An 11,453-nucleotide genomic window follows, 5' to 3' on the forward strand; every position below is an offset into this window, starting at 1 on the left:
GCCGCCGCCGCCGCCGCCGCCGCCGCCGCCGCCGCCGCCGCCGCCGCCGCCGCCGCCGCCGCCATTCACCGTCTCCATGGCGACACCGGCGCTCAACTGCGCCATAGCCGCGCGCCAAACACCCACAACGCTCCCCGGGATGGGCGGAGCTCGTGCAGACTAGCCTGCAACAGCAATGGAGATCATGGTGAGGCAGGCCCGTGCTTACGACTTTCGCCGACAGGCAGATGACAGAAACCCAGAGCAGGTCTGAGGCAAAGATGCAGGCCAAAGTACCACCCACCCCAACCATGTTTCCATTGCTACTGCAGACCGCAGTGAGGCTTCTGCTCATCACCATTGGACGATTTATCTCATGAAAAAGACAACTACGTTAAAAGGCAGTGCGCCATGACTTAATCGATAAGATAGCAGGAGCCAGCGAAGTACCCACCTCTCAATGCTCTCCCAAGGCCAACAAAGATGTTACTCCTCAGCATTGTCACCAGATTCAGCAGACTCAGCAGTGATCCCCTGGAGAACACAGCACACCTGCCATTACTTACAGGTTCAATGATTATTACCCCCGGAAAAGACACAAATCTTGGCGAGGTAATCCCACTCAAGCGACAGCATTATGGTCAAAACCACACAGATCACCAAGGGCAATGATTGTTTGACTTCAGTGCTTTGGAAGTTTTATCATATTACCATTGAAAGGAGTGATGAAATCCTGTGTAACAGGTCCGAGTTGCCTAAATTGTGGCCTCAGCATAGGAACACCAAATGGTTTGAAGCTGTTTGTTTCCAGTGACACCCTTAAGTGCTGCATGACTGCATTATCTGAAATTGAAACAGAGATATGTGGTCGTTTCATTACTTGCTATGCATAAATGAGCTTAAGAAGCACACAGTTGTTAGTGACCACTTTGAAAGCTGAAAAGGGTGCAAAATGAAATCTAAATATTAAAACTGACTTCAATATTTCAAAACCCTGTGTACAAAAAAAAAATTGGATGACCAGATGCACTTCACGACTACTTGCATCAGAATTAACAAACTGTTCTTGAAACTACAAGCTGTGGTGAGATAAGCTTCCATCACAAAGTTCTGCTGCTGAGCTGGCATTTTATGATCTGATAATGTAGCTTGGGCTCATGCAACAAGCTTTAATTAGTGTGGTCCCTGCTCCCAGAAATCCATCCAATCAACAGTTTGGACCAAGATCTAAAAAGAGTTTCTTCAGCCAGGGACATAAATGAGGGGACAGGCACAGAGGCTTGCCCTCGCTCCCAAGTCAGCAGGTTTACACTAGATAAAGGAGAATTTAAAGAAATTTGGTCCAAATTTGCTGGGCTTTGAAGAAAATTTGAGCTTCCCAAGCATAAATCTTGCCACTTCCATGTCTCCAGCAGATTTAGTTGGTAAGATCTTGTTTAAGACCACCAATGGCAAGATCTCTGTCCATCAGATTTGTGTGTGAAAGGAAGGGGAGTGAAAGGGTCCTCCCAGGCACATCATCTGCAGTCCCTGAACCATTTGAGAATGGCCTGATGCCAGGGGTGAGGGAACTATGCTCATTGGGGGCAAACTTTAAAATGTCAAAATAAGCCCCACAAGATTAGATAGTTAGCTCTTTAAGCCAATAAAAGGACTTTTGCAGATCAAAATCAACCTTCATTGAGTTGAAATATGGTCTTTAATGGCAGAATTAGCCCCCTCAAGCCCTGAGTAAATGCCTCTACAGGCCAGCATATGCCCTTTATGGCAAATTATACACCCTCCTGAATGGTACCTCCACAGGCTCTCCAAGTAGGGAGGTACAGCCTCCAAACTTTTAAGTGTGGTGGAGGGAGCCACCCCTGCTGGTTCCCCTCATTGCTGCATTCTTGCATCATGCTTTCATGACTTTTTACAGTCACAACCTTTACATATCCCTTCAAAATTTGGTTGCCCTTAAATAGTGAATAAAACCACCAGAGGTCAGAAGGAATCCTAAGTGCTAAATATCCAAGGACTTCTGTGCATTTTTGGTATGTGGGTAGTTAATGAGGTATAGATGCATGCTTAATTGCAGACAGTCTAGCTATCTATTCCAGAATCCCATATTTTGAAATATTTGTTTCATGGGATGCACTCAAATGATATGTTACCTTGCTGATCATCAACATGATGGTTGTAGATCCAAGGATACTGATAGTGTCTTACTTTTACTGCAAGGTACTGATACAGATGCTACATGGAACTGGTCAATTATGGATGCAATATTTCCATACCATTTTCATTTATCAGCCTGAGATATGGTTTATGATTTATAAACAGGCATCTACTCATAACAAGAAAGCTTTGAATAAGGCACATTTAAAAACATAAGTTTTGCACTTTTAAGTGTTTTGTCAACAATCATTCCATATTCAGAATACAGCTTGTGATCACTTGCACTGATGTCTGAGTGTCACATTTGTAGTTGCTGTAACATGAATCAAACAGTTTTGCATAAGGCAGCTGCATCACATTTCTTCTGAATTATGTTATCACACCCAATGCCAGATCATGTAGGTTCCTCTTCAGATGCAGTGTTTCAGCCCCTCATTTTGGGAGGAAGGGGGCAAAATGTGGCAGGAAACCTGCTAGTTTGCATATCTTACAGGAAAGTTCCTTCATTTCCCATTGTTCAGGACCCCCCAACTGATTTGGCCAACTTGGTGCAAGCCCAGTGCCCAAGCAGGGACAGGTTGCACTTAATAAGTGATACTCAGAAAACAAAGGCTTATCACATTGCATGCTTTTGGTAAGTGGATCTATCAAAGTAAAACATCATCATGAACTGAATTGTACAGCAGATATACAAATAAGATAAACATTTTAACAGGGATATGTCAGAGAACTGACTGCAATCTAAAGCACAATTACAAATAGGGGCTAGTAACTCACTTGACCAGGAATAAATCTGCCTAAATGTTCACCAGTTATGCTTCTTTATTACTTAAGCTTAAACCACAATGAGGACATGCTTGGAAAGAATCTGCACCATTTCAGTTCCATAATGCATGCAAGAAATTATTACCTTGAACTCACATGTATATATTAGAACTCAACCATGAGCCAAAATTTATTAGGACCCAGACATGAGCCAAAATTTATTAGGACCCAGCCATGAGCCATAAGTCATTTAAGATCATCTGTTAGCTAAATGCAATAGGTTGGGCAATTAGACAATTTGGATTATTGATGCATCATGCTGCACCCATACCAGTCTACACAAAATAGATTTAACATGGCAAGCATCTAATAAATACCTATATGGTGTACCTGCACATGATTGTTTGGTGGCCTGCCTTTTATATGAAATGTAAGAGGCTCCCAAGGGCAGTTTTTTGGCAAAACAATGTCACATTGGGGTGAAACAAATTATGTCATCAATATCAAAGTGATTAAAAACAAATATCCAACAGTTTTTCATCATAATCAGAGCTGGAGCAGGTAAGCAGCCTTTTGCATCCAAAACTGTCTCCCAAAATGCCTACGGCACTAAATAAATAAGTTTCTACCATAGCCCATATCACGAATAATGATATTCTTGATCCTGTACCTTTAATCCCTTCATGTATATTTGCTTCTTTACCACATTTCGTGCTCATGATGCAATCAGCAGATAAAATGATACACCCAGAAACCAGGTCTTATTTTTGCAGCCTGTCATGTTTTGAATACATGTGCACATGCAACGTGCCAACAGCACAACCGCATCTTTGATCTAGACATGCTTATTTATTTTTGTATGTCCCTGTGGGAAAAGCAAAAAAAGGTGTAATTGTCAGTTGTTTCCTCATACCCAGAGTTGTTCAGAATGCCAGCGCTGAAAGGGTGTGAAATCCGTCAAGAGTTCAGAATTTTGTCCGCCCTAAAATCTCAATCAACTTCCAACTGCCCTTGGCTGTGTACAGATCTCCAACTACACACCTCTTGCGATCTTCGCATGCAATTTGTTCCAAACCTGTACCAATCACCCGCACTACCATTAACATTGCAGGCATCAGCACTATGCGCTGCCAGATCGCCATAACTAAAAATGCAGCCTAAGTCCTGACCATCTAGACCAGCTGGGGCCTAGAAATAGCCAATAATGCCTTTTCTAGAAAGCTCCTCGCGCACGTGCAACGTTGGGCTACGGCATCAGCCAGAGGTGGCGATGCGCCCCGTTTCAGGAAAAAGGTTTTGAAAGAACGTAGACCGGTATACAAATTTACTTTCGTGGGCTCAGTGGCTGGGTTGGCTGTTGGCTGACCATTACTAACAGGTGGTGGTAACAGTGGGATGCTATCCCAGCTATCCCACAGTCTGATGCAGCAGCATCCCAGTAGATTGAGCTCCCGAATGTCGATAGGAATTCGCCCTTTTCGGTATGTAGATCATGAGTGGCTAGCTCATCGTGGTCTGGCCCTGTTTTGGCCGTACACGAAGTTTAAAACATAAGAGGCACGTCTCAAGTAAATGCAATTTTGCACAAGCTGGTCCTGCTCGAGACGAAATGTCCCACTTGTAGTGTCTATGTATCGTCGAAATGAAAATCATTCACATTCCCCTGTATTATCGTGGCTGTGCGTATACACCCTCCAGAACGTAGGGCGGTTACGCACCGGGCTTATACACCCTCCAAAAATCTTTCAGATGGTTGTACGTGTCAAGCATGCGTGCAGTGGCAGTCTTGGAGGCAAGGAAGTGCAAAAATGCAGAATTTCGTGCGAGAAGTCGGTTCTATGCTTGATAAACATCACACGATCGCTGTGATATTGTAGCGAAGTGAATTACGGCAGTGTTTCAACATGTTCCGCTGCGCCGTTTGGAAATATAACCAACTCACGAGTTGATTGCGACGCCCCAAGCGACGTGTGTGGGATTGTGCTTGCAGGCACGTCATTCGCGTTCGAGTACTGCTGAAGCCAACACGTTCCGGCCGTCTGGGGTGGCGCGTGTTGGTGTCTGGATAAGTGTAGAGCATTTTTGACAGGCCATACGAACGGTGGAAGCGAGTTCTGTGGGGTCACATTTAATTTACTTCTGAATTTCTTCCTGTTTCAAGACTTCGGGTGAATCTCAGTGTAATGTTCTTTCTTCTTGGTGGTGATGGAGTGAAGTGAAGATGACTGGGCCGAGCCGACCCGGTAAGCGAGTGCGTACAGATGAACTTTTCTTTTCTCAGGTAGGGGGGGAATCCTCAGGCTCATACCTGAAAATAACACTCAACTCAGGGAAATCATTCAAGTCCAAAGGTTGGCCATGGATCCAGATGTGCGTGAGAGGAGTTCTGGGAGGCTCTGAGAAGGTTGAAAAGGCGAATCTTCTGGCTGCAGGCAGCCTTCTGATAAAAACCAAAAATCATGGACAGACTGAAAAGTTCATGAAAAACAAAAAGTTTGGGAATGAGGAGTGTGAGGTTGTTCGGGAACAAAGAATGAACACATCCAGGGGAACCATCATTGCATATGACCTTGTAGATTTGTCCGAGACCGAGATTGTGGGATGGCTGGGTGAATTTGGGGTAGTGGGTGCTCGGAGATTCACCAAGAGGGTGGATGGAAAGACGGAGAATACCCCAACCATACTTTTGACATTTGACAGGTCCTCATGCCCAGCCAAAATGGAGCTAGATTACATCACATACCATGTCCACCAATATATCCCCAACCCACTGATATGTTTTGGTTGTGGCAGATTTGGCCACACTGAAACAAGATGCCCTGGTGATCCTCTATGCCTTCGTTGTGGGAAAGGAAAGCATGAAGGGGAATGTGAGCGCTGGTGTGTGAACTGCAAACAGTCAGGACACTCATGCATGGCCAGAGAGTGTGAAATATGGAAAAAAGAAAAGGAGATATGTAAGATTAAAACTGAACAAGAACTCTCATACCCTCAGGCTAGAAGGCAATATGAAAAAGAGCATGACCCCCCTGTCCTGAAGTCATATGCTGCAACTGTCCGGCACCCAAGTGTGGCTCCCACTAACAAGCAGCATGATGACCTCAGGGAAAAAGTAGGAAAACTGGAAGAAAAGGTGGGTGAGATGATTGCTCTGCTTCAGCAACTGCTGATGAAACAAGGTGCCCAGGGGAATACCAGGGGGAGGGATGACAGTACCAGACCTGTAGGTAGACAGGATGAGGAAGTTGAGGTGGATGTTATAGCAGAGGGACAGAAGGACACTCAAAAAGATGAGCAGGAAACCTATGAGAGGAGGAATGATGGAGAGGTTCAAGTGATGCAGAGAGATGATGTAGAAAGTGAAAGAGTGGACAGGGAGATGAATCATATGACTGTGGAGCATAATGAGGAGATGGAGGGTTGGCAGAGAGCATGTAGGGCAAAGAAAAAGGACAAACAACAATGTAACATATCTGAGGTACCTAATGACACTACCCCATCACCAATGATTAGCCGAGCAGGGAGATCTACGGAGAGGCCGAAGAGAAACTCCAGCCAAAGGAGGTCATGGAAGGAAGACTAACTAGTATTGAAATGGAGTGAACCACGTTTCTTTCTTCTTTGTTAATAGCTGAATAGTTTGTTGGTGATTGGTTGACAGGTATGTTGAATATTTGAATGAATAGGCCAGCAAATTCAGACGTTCTCCACGTAACTGTTCTCGTGCGGAGGGCATGCAGAGGTCGGTGGTGTTTGTTTTCATAGTTATTTTAGGACCCTTAATGCCGGGATTGTTATGCGAAATGGTTTGCAAAGTTGAGGGAGACTTAAATAACGAGTTCATGGTGTTTTCCGGAGGCAGCTGCGTTTTCGGTTTGAGCAGAGGTCGCCCGGTTGGGCTAGTCCCAGCCCACTTGGTTCTCGGAGGTAAGGTTAAACATCCAGGTGCGATACCTAATTCGGGTCAGGGGGGTGGACGAGCTGAGGTTGTTTGTCTCGTGGAGGTCACCCTTCGGAGGGTGCGGGGTGATCCTTGCCGGGGGCAATGGTACAGGCGCTATTTCCACTCGACCGGCCGGAGCGCGCCTGGTTCCGACCGCGGGGTTGGGGCTGGCTGGGGAGGGGAATAAGGGAAAGGGAAATGTGTATGTACTGAGATGTTTTGTTCGCAGTTACAGGACAAGTAGTACATACCGATGTTTGGCATATTTATTAATTTATTTATCTGATTTTTTCATGTTTTTGGTGGCGGTCCTTTGTTGGATTTCGGCGTTCGGGCTGCGCATTGGTTGTATGTTTGTGTGTGGGGATATGGTACGCGGTACAGGCTACTCGCGTGATTTTCTGATGTTCAAGTTTAAAAGTTCAATAAATGTCGAACTGTTGTCGGCGTGTGTGCTTGACTGGACGGAGTCTGCAGTCTAAGGCAACAATAAAATGACTTTCAGCATTATGCAGTGGAACTGTAGAGGTGTGATTTCAAAGTGGGCGGAGATAAAACCACTGCTGCTGGCAAGACCACATAGTGCCGTATGTCTCCAAGAGACACACTTCCTCCCTACTGACCAATATGATTTCAGAATTCCCGGATATACTCTTTATAACGCTTATTCTGACGCACATATTAGACGAGGCGGAGCATCAATCTACGTCAGCAACGACCTACCTCATTTTCAGGTCACACTAAATACTAATTTTCAGGCGGTGGCATGTTCGGTGACAATGGGGCATTCTCGTATTTGTGTTTGTTCTTTATACTTACCACCAAACGAGAATTTGACGTACCTTGAACTGAACGACTTGGTTACACAGCTACCGCAGCCGTATATCATAAACACGGACGCCAATAGTCGGCATTTCTTATGGGGTGCAGACCGGTGCGATTCTCGTGGAAAGGTGTGGGAAATGATAATACGGCAACATGCCTTAAAAGTGATGAACGATGGTTCCCCAACCAGAATGGACGAGTACACAGGATTATGGTCACATATCGACCTGACTGTGACGTCAAGCAGTGTGGGACAATTCATGCATTGGCAAACGGACACTGACTTACACTCCAGTGATCATCTCCCAGTTTATATTACATATGATAGGTATGGAGATATTCCACCACGACGTGACGAATTTACTGGTTGGAATATTAACAAGGCGAACTGGTCTGAATTTACTGACAGATGTTGTTTGCGATTCAATGAAAGGGACGGTATGCAAAACTACCAAAACATTACGAAGGTTATGCTGGGAGCAGCAAAAGAAAGTATTCCTCGGAAAATCAGAAACACCAAATATAGCTGCCCCTGGTGGACTGACGAGTGCAAGGAGGCAATTCGGGCAAGGAAACGGGCGCTCAATCGATTCCGACGTTCGCACACACATCTGCATTTATTGGCTTATAAGGAGGCGAAGGCGAAAGCCAGAAGGATAATTCGTACGGCAAAGAAAGATTCGTGGGAAAAACTATTGCATATGTTCAATGTGAATACGCCGATACAACACTTATGGGACATCATTAGGAAATTTACCAGAAAGGAGCGATTTGCGAGACCCTTACCTGTTCTGAAGGTGGCTGGTAACATAATTGACGACCCAACTGAAGTTGGAAATATCTTCGGACGGTTGTTTTCTGACATGTCGTCCTCTCGGAACTACCGAGCCACTTTTAGAGAGCTGGAATGGCAGATGATGGATCAAATGCCGTCATTTATTTCTGACAATGAGGAGGTTTATAATGATGTATTCACGATGACTGAGCTACAAATGTCTATTGCTAAATGCGGCAATACATCCATTGGACCGGATGAGATACATTACGCGTTTTTTAGACACCTACCTGATGAACAATTGCATTCAATTTTGGAAATGATGAACTGCATATGGTGTGGAGGTGATATCCCTGATGAATGGAGACACTCGATTATTGTTCCTATTTTGAAACCAGGCAAACCTAGGGAAAACCCTGAGTCATATAGACCAATTCAGCTAACTTCATGTTTTAGCAAAATAATGGAACGAATGGTCGCCAGACGGTTATCCTGGTTTCTTGAGCGGAACAATATGTTGTCTAAATATCAGTGTGCATTTAGGAATGGAAGAAGTACCACAGACCATGTAGTCAGGCTGGAGTCCGAGATTAGAAAAGGTTTTTTCTACAACAAATATACCTTGGCTGTTTTTTTGGACCTTAAAAATGCATATAATCTCACGTCTAAAGTTGCTTTGCTCACAAAAATGTTTAATATGGGTTTTAGAGGACGCCTTATGTATTTCGTTAGATCGTACCTTGATAACAGAACCTTCCAGGTGCGCAATGGAACATTATCGGATACGTTCGAACAGGAAAACGGCTTAGTCCAAGGAGGAGTTATATCCCCGATATTGTTTAACATCATGATTGATGACGTGTGTGGAAATGTCCCGAGTGAAGTGTCCCGAGCGCTGTACGCTGACGATTGCTCTCTATGGGTGCAGGGAAGGAGAATTTTTCATCTAGTTAATAAAATGCAGGGGGCGTTGAACCATGTGAGTGCATGGGCTGATCGGTGGGGTTTCCTTTTCTCACCTCACAAATGCAACGCAATTGTATTTCGAAGGTATATGAAGGCAAGAGAGATGACGAACATACCTAACTTACATATATATAACCAGGCCGTTAACATACACCGACACCGTCAAGTTTTTGGGGAGTGATGCTGGACTCTAGGCTGAACTTAAACACGATGATGCAGTACATTAAAACAAAGGCTGGTCAAAAGGATATCAATATTAAAATGTTTATCTGGAAAAGGCTGTGGCGCAGATCGTTCTACACTATTGAGAATATACAAAGCCATGATAAGACCGATATTAGAGTACGCATGCCAAGTTTTTGATGGTCCCCGTAACAAGGCAGTGGAAATGATTGATGTTATTCAAAATGAATGCATTAGAATTGCTACTGGAGCCTTTAGAACTTCGCCCATTTTACCATTGATGGTTGAAGCAGACATACTTCCCTTGAGACTGAGGAGATGCGACTTGTCTCTCCGTTATTCCCTGAAGATACTAAGTCGAGAGGATCATCCATGCAGAAAACTTATGGCCAATGAGGCTGCGTTACATGAGGTAGAGACTGGATATATGAAAAGGATTTCTGGTTTCCCGCTATATGAGAGAATACTTGATATGTGCCATGAAACAGGATTCGATTTCCCAGAAGAGGTGACCTTAAAACGCAGCGTCGTTCCGCCATGGAGATTACGTAAATGTACGTTGATAAAGTTGACTACAGGAGCAAGAGAACGCTAGATGAAGTGCAAATTCAATGTGAGTTTAATGATTGAGAAGCAGGTATACAGAATACGAGTTCATATTTACCGATGGAGCAAAAAGTGCAGACGGAGTTGGATGTGCTTTTGTCCACGGTGAAAGACGTCAAAATTTAAACTTCCTGAACTTTGTTCGATATTTATAGCTGAAGGATTCGCAGTATTACAGGCTCTGAATTATACACATACAAATCGCATCCTCAAATGTGTTATATGCACAGACTCCTTGTCCATTATAACAGCCCTGGGAAATCCGACTTCTGAAAACCCGATCGTGATCCATTTACTAGAGACGGTCAGTCAGCTTATTGAAATGGGCAGTATAATCATTGTCCTCTGGATCCCAAGCCATAGTAATATACGTGGAAACGAGACAGCGGATGCACAAGCAAAGATGGCTATAAGATTGAATGACGTGTGTAATTTTCAAATGGGTCCTAAAGATTATTTTCCTAAAGTGCGTCGAAGTATTCGTGAATTATTCAACAAATATTGGACAGATTACAACCCTAGGACTAATTTAAAACGCATCAAAGAAGAGGTAGGAGACTGGGTCTCCTGTAAGCGAGCAGTCCGACGCGAAGAGATAGTGCTGTGCCGGCTGAGACTTGGGCATACTCGCTATACCCACGCATACATGATAGATAGAAACCTCCAACCTGAATGTGAACGATGTCAGTGTCCATTAACAGTGTATCACATTCTTCTTGAATGCCCCGTATATTTTCACGAAAGACGATCATTGGTAACACTATGTCAACGGTCCGGAACACAATTTTGTGTGAGGTCGCTGGTAGGAAATCAATTCCCGGACATCATTGATGGAGTGATGAAATATTTGCGACACTGCGACCTACTGAAACAATTGTGAAGTGCTGCCTTTGCGTGCGGGACAAGTGCAATTTTTGCTTTGCTGTCATTGATTGCTGCCATGCTGTTTATACTATATTGTAATTGTTTGAAATGAGTTGTTTATTCTATGTATAATTTAAGCTTGCGTGCATATCTGCGTACGATGTCTGACTGGATGCTTGAGAAATGTGATAAGCAAGGAAGTGGTATAGGAATTATGTGTAGCAAATATGTGTATATGTGTGATACGTGGGTGTGTGCGTAAGCAGAGGAGATAACATGAATGAGGTTTGAACGAGCATGGTGAAGACAGATGAATGTGCGTGCATGCGTAGAGTACACGGCATGGCAGATATGTGAAATTTCCATCTGGTAAATGCTTTGTTAAACGAC

General features: G+C 44.1%; 1 long non-coding RNA gene and 1 pseudogene across 1 annotated transcript; one reads left to right on the forward strand and one right to left on the reverse strand.

The window, feature by feature from the left end:
* Positions 1–39: 39 nt before the first annotated feature.
* LOC119114746 (uncharacterized) lies at positions 40–4,022 on the reverse strand. Its single transcript, XR_005096059.1, has 3 exons — positions 3,943–4,022; positions 434–513; positions 40–164 (listed from the first exon to the last, which is right to left on the reverse strand). It is a non-coding gene; the product is annotated as an uncharacterized LOC119114746 (long non-coding RNA).
* A 1,737-nt stretch (positions 4,023–5,759) lies between these two features.
* The window catches only part of LOC119089321 (sodium/potassium-transporting ATPase subunit alpha-like), an 11,531-nt pseudogene continuing 5,837 nt past the window's right edge, over positions 5,760–11,453 (forward strand).

The sequence above is a fragment of the Pollicipes pollicipes genome, unplaced genomic scaffold (genome assembly GCF_011947565.3).
Source record: "Pollicipes pollicipes isolate AB1234 unplaced genomic scaffold, Ppol_2.1 Scaffold_3087;HRSCAF=3621_pilon_pilon_pilon, whole genome shotgun sequence".
NCBI classification, from domain to species: domain Eukaryota; kingdom Metazoa; phylum Arthropoda; class Thecostraca; order Pollicipedomorpha; family Pollicipedidae; genus Pollicipes; species Pollicipes pollicipes.